We start from the raw sequence: 11,236 nt of genomic DNA on the forward strand, positions 1-11,236 counted from the left end.
GCCAAGTGCCGACCGACAATCCTCCCTCGGCCGATGGCTTCACCAATGGCCGATGACCGCATTCCACTGCCGGTGGCAATCCCATTCAGCCGGTGGTGTCCCCCAATGTCCAAGGAAGCAGTCCTGAGACTTTGGAAGTCTCCAGAGGAGTATGTCAAGGAAAACAGAGGCAACCTAGGCATGGCGGTGCACTTCCGAGCAGGACCGAGCATGCATTGCATCGAGCTCTCCTCCCGAGGTGATTTATCTGTTTTCCCTAGATTAGTTAATTTACTTAGCTAATTAGATGGTCTGTAATATTTAATTAGCTTGTAGGTTAATTATTTGTAATATTCTTTCGGTCCCTCCGGGCGAGGGCAAATCTGTAATAAGTGTGTGTGAGTGGTGTGTATGTCTTCCAATCCCCACTTCTTTCTTCCCTTTTATTTACCTGCTTTGATGGTTAGTATTAGGGCACGTTTAAATTAGCATACCTCATGCAATGCATGCGTGCATTCATGCATTTGTCTTGCATGCACCGGGCTCGGTACGTCATGCTAACTGCATTTGTATTCCAATTCCAACTTGAATACGTGCATTGATTGGTTGCATTTCACATGCCATGTTTAGGTTAGCCGAGCCTACTCTAATTGCATCCTGTATGTGCTGCATTAGTCATTTTAACATGAACTAGGATCACGCATGTTTGCTAACCAGTTTATTATTTTTGGCACGGAATACGATGTAAGTATTTTCGCTTTAGCACATTGCATGCGTGTGAATGTGGCCATGATAGTATGCTTACCATGTGGCTAAATGCTTATATGAGATAAACTGTTTGAATGCCTGTAGGTGAAGGTTGGATTGTTTGAGTTGGGAAAACTCGTTGAAATCCATATTTTAGCCTACTTGCGAGTGGCAAATTCCAAAATATTTTTCAAAACAAACGGATATGCAATGCTTGTTTCCAAATTAGGCAATCTAGTCTATACTTGTTTGCTGTGCGCATAACATAGTAATTCTAGGCTAACAATTGGAATAAGAACACATAACGTTTTCAAAAACGGATATCACGGTTAGTAGAGGCCGATCTTCGGATCGGGCGAGAGGGGGTGCTCATAGCTGACCTTCCCCAATTGTACCCTAGCTCCCGAGCCGAGACAACTCCGGTGATGACGGACATGTGGCCTTCGGCACCGAGTCAGGGTTTCTTAAATTCCCCCATAAAAAAATATTTAGGTGGCGACTCTGTATCTGGAAAAGCAGTCCATGTTTGGCACTTCTTTTCAAAAAATCTGTTTCTCAAAACGATTTGCCAGATTTGGACTCTTTGGTTCAGATTAAGAACCGTGACAATTTGAGAGTCCGAGCTGTAGTGACCCCCCACAAATGAACAGAACGGGACTCACCCTCCCGGGGCATGTCCGAACTGTAGCGGGGTCCCTCGCGGACCATGTTACACATTGCGTTGTCAAACTTCTCATGCCATTGTTTAGGCGCTTGCTTCAAACCATACAAAGATTTGACAAGTTTACAAACTTTCCTGCTTTGCCCTGGAGCTGAAAATCCTTCAGGTTGCTCCATGTAGATTTCTTCATTCAAATCTCCATTTAAGAAAGCTGTCTTTACATCCATCTGGTGAATTTCTAGATTGCGCAAAGCAGCAATCGCAATCACCATCCGAATGGATGCTATCCTAGTAACAGGTGAGTACGTATCAAAGTAATCCAGGCCTTCTCGTTGCCTGTACCCTTTGATAATGAGCCTCGCCTTATACTTGTCAATAGACCCATCGGCCTTCATCTTTCTTTTAAAAATCCATTTGCAGCCTGAAGGCTTACAACCTGGAGGTAAATCTACCAACTCCCAGGTGTGGTTCTGTAAGATGGAGTCAATCTCACTTTTGATCGCTTCTTTCCATAATGGACTTTCAGGAGAAGTCACAGCTTCGTGGAAAGTTTGAGGTTCGTTCTCAACCATATAAGTTAAGAAGTCTGGACCAAAAGATTTGGATATCCTAGCCCCTTTTACTCCTTCTAGGCTCATCTAAAACCCCAATTTGATCATCACCTGAATCATCAATATGATCATCCTCACTAGCAAGCTCATCAAATTTCTCCAAAGACCTTGGAACCCTTTCATGGGTTCGACAAGGAAAAATGTCTTCAAAGAAACATGCATTCCTTGACTCCATAATGGTATTCCTGTGTATATCTGGAATTTCAGACTTATGTACAAGAAATCGATATGCACTACTATTATGTGCATAACCAATGAATATATAATCCACGGATTTCGGGCCTATCCTAACCCGTTTAGGTGTAGGAATTGTCAATTTTGCAAGACACCCCCACATTCGTAAGAATTTATACGAAGGCTTAACGCCTTTCCATAACTCATATGGCGTCTTGTCCACCTTCTTCCGGGGTACTTTATTCAGAATGTAATTTGCAGAGAGAATTGCTTCCATGTGTCAAGCGCCATGACTTTCTGTCTATCAGGCTCATTCTCTGCCACGGCTGGAGGATCCTCGCTCAGAACCTTTGCAAGGTTTAGCGTGGTCAAGTAGAGCAGCATCTTTTGCTGCCATCTCTTGAAGTTCACTCCAACAAATTTCTCTGGGCGCTCATGATGACTGAGCGGTCCTCCCGGAACAGCCGGAGTAATGCCATGGTTGACCACAGAGGTCACAACAGTAGGGGTTGGCAACCCAGTTGCCCCGGGGTTCAGATCCCCACCAACATTAGCAGTAGCAGCAGCATCAGTGATAGTTGCCATTTCGAACAAATAAAACCTTCTTTTTAGCCAAGGCTAAACACTTTGGTTTCTATTCCAGAAAACCAAACCAAAATCCAAACTTACAAGCAATTTAAACTTGCAAACAATTTAAAATTGCTACAACCAAATACATGCATATAAAATGCGTCTAATAAGCAAATAAACTTGCTACTACAAATTGGTAAACAAACCAACTAAATCTCAAGTAAAAAAAAAATTTCTTCAAACATAAAGAGAAATAACCAATCCAATTGAGAATTATAAGTAATCCATACAATTCCTTTCTACGCTTAGGTATGCCTACAAAGAGAGTTAGTAGAAAACGACAACATAATATAAAGCAATTGTACATATAATCAAATATTATTTAACCTTCTAGCAAATCATAGAATAGCAAAATAACTAAGGAATTAAGATACTATACAAGTTACAAAACCTTATAACTTCTACATTAAATTAAAAAAATTAATTGCCATAAATTATATAAGAATTTAATTCACAATAACCATGTAAATAAATATAGGCAAGTTACACAAATTTTATAACTCCAAAGAACTACATTTAATTCAAACTTTAATTCATCCAATTAAATCACACACTATTCATGGAAATAACTTATGTGTATAACTCTAGAAAACTAGAAGCAATTTCACATGCAAATTAGATAGTAAAGCTAGAAGCATGCAAAATCAAAATATACATATGCGACATTAGACAAATAGGATGAAACCAAATAAGTAGCATGCAGTTTATGTAAATAATTTGAATTGTTTATATGTAATAAACTAATAACCAAGCACTTCAAGTATATAACCATTCAATCATTAACATGCAAAAATTCTAAAGATTAAATCATGTAATCTAGTCTAGAAAATAATAAGCATGTAACAAATTAAAACCTAGAATAGAATAGAATAGAATTAGCATGTCAAAATTGCAACATCAATAAATTATATTTTATAACCTTAAAATTCATGCAAATCATAGAAGGGGAATGATGAACCATACTCATAAAATAAGATCAGAGTAATACAATTAAGTATACAAATTATGATAGAGCATTTTAATTAAACTAAACAATTAGAGAATCACATTGCATAATTTACAATCATTGAAATAGGGAACAATTCCGCAACAGTTCCTAGTAACATTATACAAATGTCTATATAAATCTATTCGATCAATTTCATAGGAAAAACATATAAGCGAAATCTGTTTTAAGCTTGTTGTTCAAATTTTGAAATTAAATAAATAGATTTATGAAGAAATCAAATTATATATATACTAAGAACACATGCTAATAATTACAACTAAATTTCAACAGAAATACACAAAACAATAAAAGGGTAAAGAGACAAAACTGAAGCCTGCACGGAAGCAGTTTCCTCAAAACAGATTTCGCCGCCTCACTGGTCGAGTGCTTGAGGAATCCCGGCGTCTGTCTCCCAGGATACGACGGTCAAAACCAGCTACGGCAGAAGCACTTTCTGTCTAGCTTAGCGAACAAAACAGTGGCAGCACTCTCTCACTGTAGGAACTTTCAGGCAAACTGACTTGTGAAATGGAAGTAAAAATTTCTGTGTTTGAGACTTGACAGGAGGGTCTCAATTTATACATGTATAGGGGAGAGAGGAAGAGCCTCCAGCCTTTATGGCTGTTCATAATGCACCATTAACCTCTGCAATAAAGGCAGGAGTTACAAACCCCATTAATGTAGGAGTTACAAACCCCATTAATGCAGGAGTTACAAACTTCATTACCTTTTTTCCATGAAGCTAACTTTATGAGGTAATTTTTCATTCAAATCTCAATGGTTTTTGACCATTCACAATAGATGGTTGGGACCCACTTTAATCTTTAATTAAAGTCACCAAAAAAAAAAAAAAAACCATTTTTCCAACAAGCATGTCTTAAGAATGTTCTGCTGACTACGCGATTCGGAATAATTTTATCTGATGCAGTCATTACTTTGGCCCTAGGTAATCATGGATCAAAATTACTTGGACGTGCATCTTATGCATGTTGTCTGATGATTTTACAATTATTCAGACGGTTAGTTATGTAATATTTGTACTTTGTAAACCCAATATATGAACAGTTCATGTTTGGACCCAGGGCTTTTAAGGACCCAAGAACTTTTCTTTTAAGGACCTTGAAATTAAAGTCCAAGCTTCCTTTTATAAGGCCAAAACATCAAGGCTTTGATTTCCACCAGCTAGGCCATTCAAGACTTTAAATATAATGGTCACTGTTATTTCACTCTCTACTCATGGCTTTGCAAATGCATTGCTATTGAAATATAGAAGTTTAAAAGTCATGGTAATTTATATGATATATCTATATGTTACATGGGATATATTTTGTCATGATATATTGCAATATTTATTGATATTTTAAAAAATGTTAAGAAAATTGATGCAATATATCAATATGTGATATATCGCGATATTAGACAATGATTTGCTAGTAAGTTGGCAATAGTATACGTTCTGTAAAAACAGCTTGAAAGCTATTGCAGACTGCAGTGTTGATTATTAGCGCTCCATTGCAATTGGTTATTTTAACATGGCAATTTTAATTTTTTTATACATTCATGGAAGCTTGTCCTCGCCTTATTATCAACAAGCTCAATCTAATTTGCGCATGTATCATTCCAGTTCACTTCAGATGCCAGTAGCATATCCCAAAAAGCAGGTGTTGCTGCTTTGGGACTGGGCTATGCTGGTGGGGAATCAGTTTCTGAACTAGTAATAAGTTTAACCATCTATCCATCTGTGTTAATTTTTTTAATATAAAATAAATGTGGCATTCCGTCATTTGATATTTCAACTTAGTATTAACATCAACTTCTACTTAGTAGTGCCAGCCTACTCTTCCCCCACTGTCATTGTCTCCTTACCCGCAATTAGGACTGCAAATGAGATGAATCGAGCCAAGGCAAGGCAAAGCAAGGCAAGCCAAGCCAAGCCAAGCCAAGAGAAGAGGTGTTTGAGCTCGGCTCGCAAAGAATTAGTAGAGCTCAAATCGAGCTTATGCTTAGCTCGTTAAGCATTTAAGAAACTCAACTCAAGTTTACTCCATTACACATCCGAGTCGAACTTGAGCTCAAACTTAAAAAAAAAAAAAAAAAAAATTCCAACTTTAATAAATTTGAATATTTAAAAAAAAAAAAGAAAAGGCCATAGGCCAGGCGTTCAGAAGTTCGGACCACAGGCCAGGCGGCTTGGGAGCTTTGAGCACCCACTGAGACTGACATTTTGCTCCAGGTCATCAGGTGTGAGTGTCTCATTGGCTGAAAAAGGCATGGTTGTTGTTTGAAGTGTTTAAGTATAAAAAAAAGATTGGGAGCTCTAAATTAAGAGCTTTAATAGCTCTAATTGATATGTGGGTCTCATGTGACGTGATGATTTGGCCTTGTTTTTTTTTTGTTTTTTTTTATTTTTTCACATCATTTGTACTCTTTTAGAACTTTCAAATTAGAGGTATGTATCATTTCTGTTAAGTAAAAATATATTGATTGTAAAGGTTAGGTGTGGTGGGTAATTTGCAAGGCCAACAAAGAATTATTCAACCTGTTTGATTTTGTTTTTTTGGGGGCTATTTGGATTATTATAATCAGGTATATTTCGAATTTGCAAGGCCAACAAAGGATTTAGTATATTTAGTATATTATTTGCAAATATTTTTAAAATTAAAATACGTCGAATAGACAATTTGAATATGGGTATTCCAAAAAAGAAAGTAGAAAATTAATCCACACTTGAAAAGAATTAAAGGAAAGTTTTGTTACAAACACAAAAAAGATACAATAAAAATTGAAATGAATATGATATAAAAATTATAAATATTTAATATCAATAAACCTCACTTAGTTACAAAAATAAATAAATAAAAGGGTTGCGCCACCCCCGGATTGATAGTATAGATAGATAGGTCATATGCCTATCAAATAATGTCTTTTGGCATTTTTTTTTAATTTATTTTAATTTTTAAAATTATATAATTATTAAGCCACCACAATTGTTTAAAAAAAATTCGAAATATACCCATTGAATAATGTCTTGTTATTTTTAAAATTTTTAAATTATATAATAATTAAGCCTTTGGAAAAATTTCATGGGAGTTTTGAAAAATATTTACAAACAAGCAATAAATTTTATAGATATTAATAATTATAATTATAATTTTTTCATTAATATATAATAATTTTATACAATGTCAACTAAATAGTAATTTTCCCTAAAAAATTTCAAAAAATATTAAGGGTCTTGCAGTATATTCAACGGGGCGCCATGCTAAGGGACTGAAGGTTGCTGCTAACTTTTAAGGATTTTTTCTGAACCTATTTTCGTAATCCAAACCGTTATATTATAAAATTTATGGAGTATATCATTCGTGTAAAATATCAAATTAATCGGATATCAATAACTCTATGATCAGGTCTTAATTATTTTTTAAAAATTATTAAAATCATATTAACCATTTATTTTTTAAAAATAAATATACTCTTATAGGACTACACATGGCTAATGTATTTGATTTTTTATATGAACAATTTATTTGACAAACTTTACGATATGAATAATTCGGATAGACTGAGGACAAGCCGGCCTCAGAGCAGCCCAATCCCATGCGGGGTTGTCCAACAGACGTGTTTCAAAATTTTGAAAAAAGAAATCCAAACTTGTGTTTTCGTGAAGGGAGGGAGTCGTAGGGGGTAAGTCGAAACCTTTGCCCCAAATCCTAGAATCAATTCTCTCATTTATTTCTCTCCTTAACTCCTTCCTTGCTAGTCCATTGGGCCTACTTTTGGATCCAATTTTGATGATTCGAATCGTTTATATTTTAAGATTCGTTGAGTATATTATACTTTTAAAAAATTAATTATTTTTTGATATCCGATTAACTTAATTTTTTACCGGTATGATATACTCAACAAATTTTAAAATGTGAATAGTTCGAATCATAAAAATTGGATCCAAAAATAGGTTCAACAACCTAATAAGAAGGGAGTTAAGGAGAGAGGTGAAGGAGAGGATCTTGATTCAACAGCAGCCCTCCACAACTGGCCACTTCTACCCAACTGCCTAAACTTTTTGTCTCTTTCTGTCTCTCTCACTTCTACACTTGTTTATGTTGGTTTCGTTGGATTTCAAAATCACTCTAAAAACTGGCAATCTCTCTCTCTCTTTTCTCTCTCCAACTCCATGCGGAATCTAGCTCGTCTTTTTTTGTCTCCTACTCTAAATGGCATTGGCAAGTTGTTTCCTGCTGCAGGCCTCACCAAGCATTGCTTTGAGACATCCATTTGTGGGACTTCATTGTTCATCGGATTCAGCTTGCTTCTGATCACTCTCTTTTCCTCTTCCCTCCGCAATTTCTCCCCGAAGTAACCACCTAATGCCTCTCTCTCTCTCTCTCTCTCTCTCTCTCTCTCTCTCTCTCTGTGTTTCTTTCTTTCTTTTTTTGGCTTCAATTTGTACTTCACACTCACACCCTGTGACAAGAAAAGATGAAAAAAATAAAAAAAAATAAAAAATACAAGCTTGAAATTGAAACCTGTGACTTAAATATGTAAGTGCTTAAAAAGGAGTTTATTTGCTTGATACATGGGATTTTTCTGGATCTGATCAACTGGTTTAAATCAATTCGTATTTTAAATAAATCATAAAGGGTGTATGTGTAATTTAACTTTTTATTTTTTTATTTTAGTTGATAAGAATTGACTCATTTCAATGTGCCCGCGACATCCAAATTGCCTGTTTGTATCTAGGGACAGACACATGATTTTAGCTTTGAGGGGCGAACATATATATATATATATATAATATAAAAAAAAGAAGTTATAATGAAGTGTGAAATGTAATATCAATTTTTATTAATACAAATTGTATAAAATATCACAAAGCTATGTTATTAAATATATTTATTCATTGTATATAACAACAAAAATATGATCAATAGGATATGTGATCAGATAACTTGCTACAAAATCATTCTATATCATGTTTTCACCAATAATTGGCACAATTTAGAAATTGTTGACAACTTTTAAAATTTGGGATGTTTAAGGATTTCAATTCCTTAGTTTTGCAATTGAATTTTATTTATAAGTTCTCAAATATTTTCAATTTAGAAAGACTTATAACTATTGTTAGGATCAAAAACAAAACTAAGAAACTAACTCCATCACATTCTCCCTAGTTCAATTCTTAAAAGACTAACTCGTTTGAGAACTGTCTATTTTAGTCTAAAAGTCAAAAAATTACTAAAAAAATCAAAACGTTTATAACTTATACAAAAAAGTCAAAGATTTCATTTTCTCTTTTCTTTTTGCACATCTTTTTGTAAAAATCCAAAAAGTCATTCCAAACCTAGTTTTTTTTTTTACCTCATATTTTAGCCCAAAAGCTAAAAAGTTACTAAAATAGTATGTTCCCATACGAGACCTAAATATGGAAAATAGAGAATCAAAACAGAGAAACAAGAAGAATGTGCAGAAAGAAAGCAAAGAAAATTTGAAATAAATATGGAAAAGATGAAAAAGAAACCAAAAATGAAGATTGAGTTGAAGATAGAACCAAAAAAAAAAAAAATCAAAATCAAAACACAAGAAAATAAGATGAAACAAGGGAGAACTGAACATATAAGAAGAATAACATAGAGATATAGAGAGAGAAAGAAGCACACAGAGAGTTGGAATGTGAAGATGACAACTTGAAAACAAAGGCTGAGTTAAAGATCCAAGTTGATGGAAGTCGCTTCACTAGTCTTTTGTTTTTTAAATATTCCCTCTAAATGATTTTTTCAAATGGGTAACTATGGATATTCGGCTACAGATATGAGAAATCTTAGGGAGGCGAGTATTAAATTTTTCAATAAAATATTGGGGTGGCAAACCTATACAATCTAGGCATATTCTTAACTAATATATTCAAGGAGTTTTTTCAAAATTTTGGGGTGGTGGTCTCCCTTACCAGCCCCCTCCCCCCCCCCCCCCGGCCGGTCCATCCTCGTTTGTTTCAAGAGGCAAAAACAAAAAGAGATGAGGGTTTGATGGTGCATAATGACAATAATTGTTCTAAAACAGATAACAAAGAAAAGAAAAAAAAAAGGTGTTTAAAGTGGAAGCAAAAGGTTTGGTGTGTTTGTTCCTCCTCTTATATATGCACATATGTTGTGACAATCAAGTTGCTATTTTTATTGCCAATAATCCTATGCTTCATGAGTGCACGAAACACATTGAGGTGGACTGTCAATGTATTTGGGATTTACTACTATGAAAACAATTTCGGAAGTTGCGACTCGTTATATTCGGTTTGATGATCAATTAGGTAATATTTTCACTAAGCTATTAAGCTTGTCTGTCTTTTAAGTGTTTATCTATCATGGTGTACATGTTTGATTTGTATGTGCTGGCTTGAGGGGAGTGTTAGAATAGTCACGTGTCTTTTATTATTTTATATTAAGGGTACTTATGTCATATTGCTACATTATGGTTTTAATAAAAATATTTAGTAAGGTAACCCCAAGGGGTTGGCCTGGTGGCAAGGCCTTGAGTTTTGGGGTTGTGCTCCCTCCAAGGTTCAAGGATCGAAACCTCTTAGGTGCTAATAATTACTTGAGGCCATCGGATTGGGAAGAAAACCCTTGAATTAACCATGGTGCACTTGCAGAAAACTCCTTCCTAAGGGCTTGTGCACCCCTGAGGATTAGTTGGATTTTGATCCGGACACCCCGATGCCAACAAGAAAATATATATAAATATGTAGGAAGGTGGAGGGTTTGATACACACCCAAAATCTATTTTTCGTATTCTCTTGTCTCTTTCTAACCCTAAACCTAATCTCACACATTTCACATTCTAAGTGAAACTCAAAAGTTAAATCCAATAGCAAACTGCACCCCTATGTAGAGTTAAACTTTTTCTAAGATTTAAATATGATATGTGGGTTTAAAATGTTATTTGGCTGTGATCATCTCTATTTGAACTTTTATTAATCATCACCATTGGACGGTTTGGTCCAGCAATAAGGCTTGCCATTAGTGTTCTTGGTGGCACAGGTTCAAATTACGAAAACAGCCTCTCTAAAAATGTGGGTACAGCTACATACATTTTTCCCTCGCTAGGCCTTGCTTTTAATGAATAATTTATAATATTTTCTAATATATTATTTTTAAATTTGTACAAAAATACTTCTCAAATCAAATTCTAAAATTAATAATTATAAACTCAAACTTGCATTAAAAATTTGCTTAGTTTGGCCTAGTAACCATTAATCATATGTTCATGTAAATTTTTTAATTAAATTTCTTTTTCTTTTTCTTTTTTTTCTTTCACAAAACTTATATGCATTCATCTCACATAAATTTTGTTCCCTCAATTATTATTTAACATCACATAATTTATTTGTATTCTAAATATGTAGCATTTAATTGTGGATTTGAAAAATCTAGAAATTCCCTAGATGTTGATTTG

General features: G+C 34.7%; 1 pseudogene; it reads left to right on the forward strand.

Moving 5' to 3' along the window:
- Nucleotides 1–8,150, forward strand: part of LOC114322125 (bifunctional aspartate aminotransferase and glutamate/aspartate-prephenate aminotransferase-like) — a 31,874-nt pseudogene extending 23,724 nt beyond the window's left edge.
- The last annotated feature ends 3,086 nt before the right edge of the window (nucleotides 8,151–11,236 follow it).

The sequence above is a fragment of the Camellia sinensis genome, chromosome 4 (assembly GCF_055761805.1).
Source record: "Camellia sinensis isolate YWXY chromosome 4, ASM5576180v1, whole genome shotgun sequence".
NCBI lineage: Eukaryota > Viridiplantae > Streptophyta > Magnoliopsida > Ericales > Theaceae > Camellia > Camellia sinensis.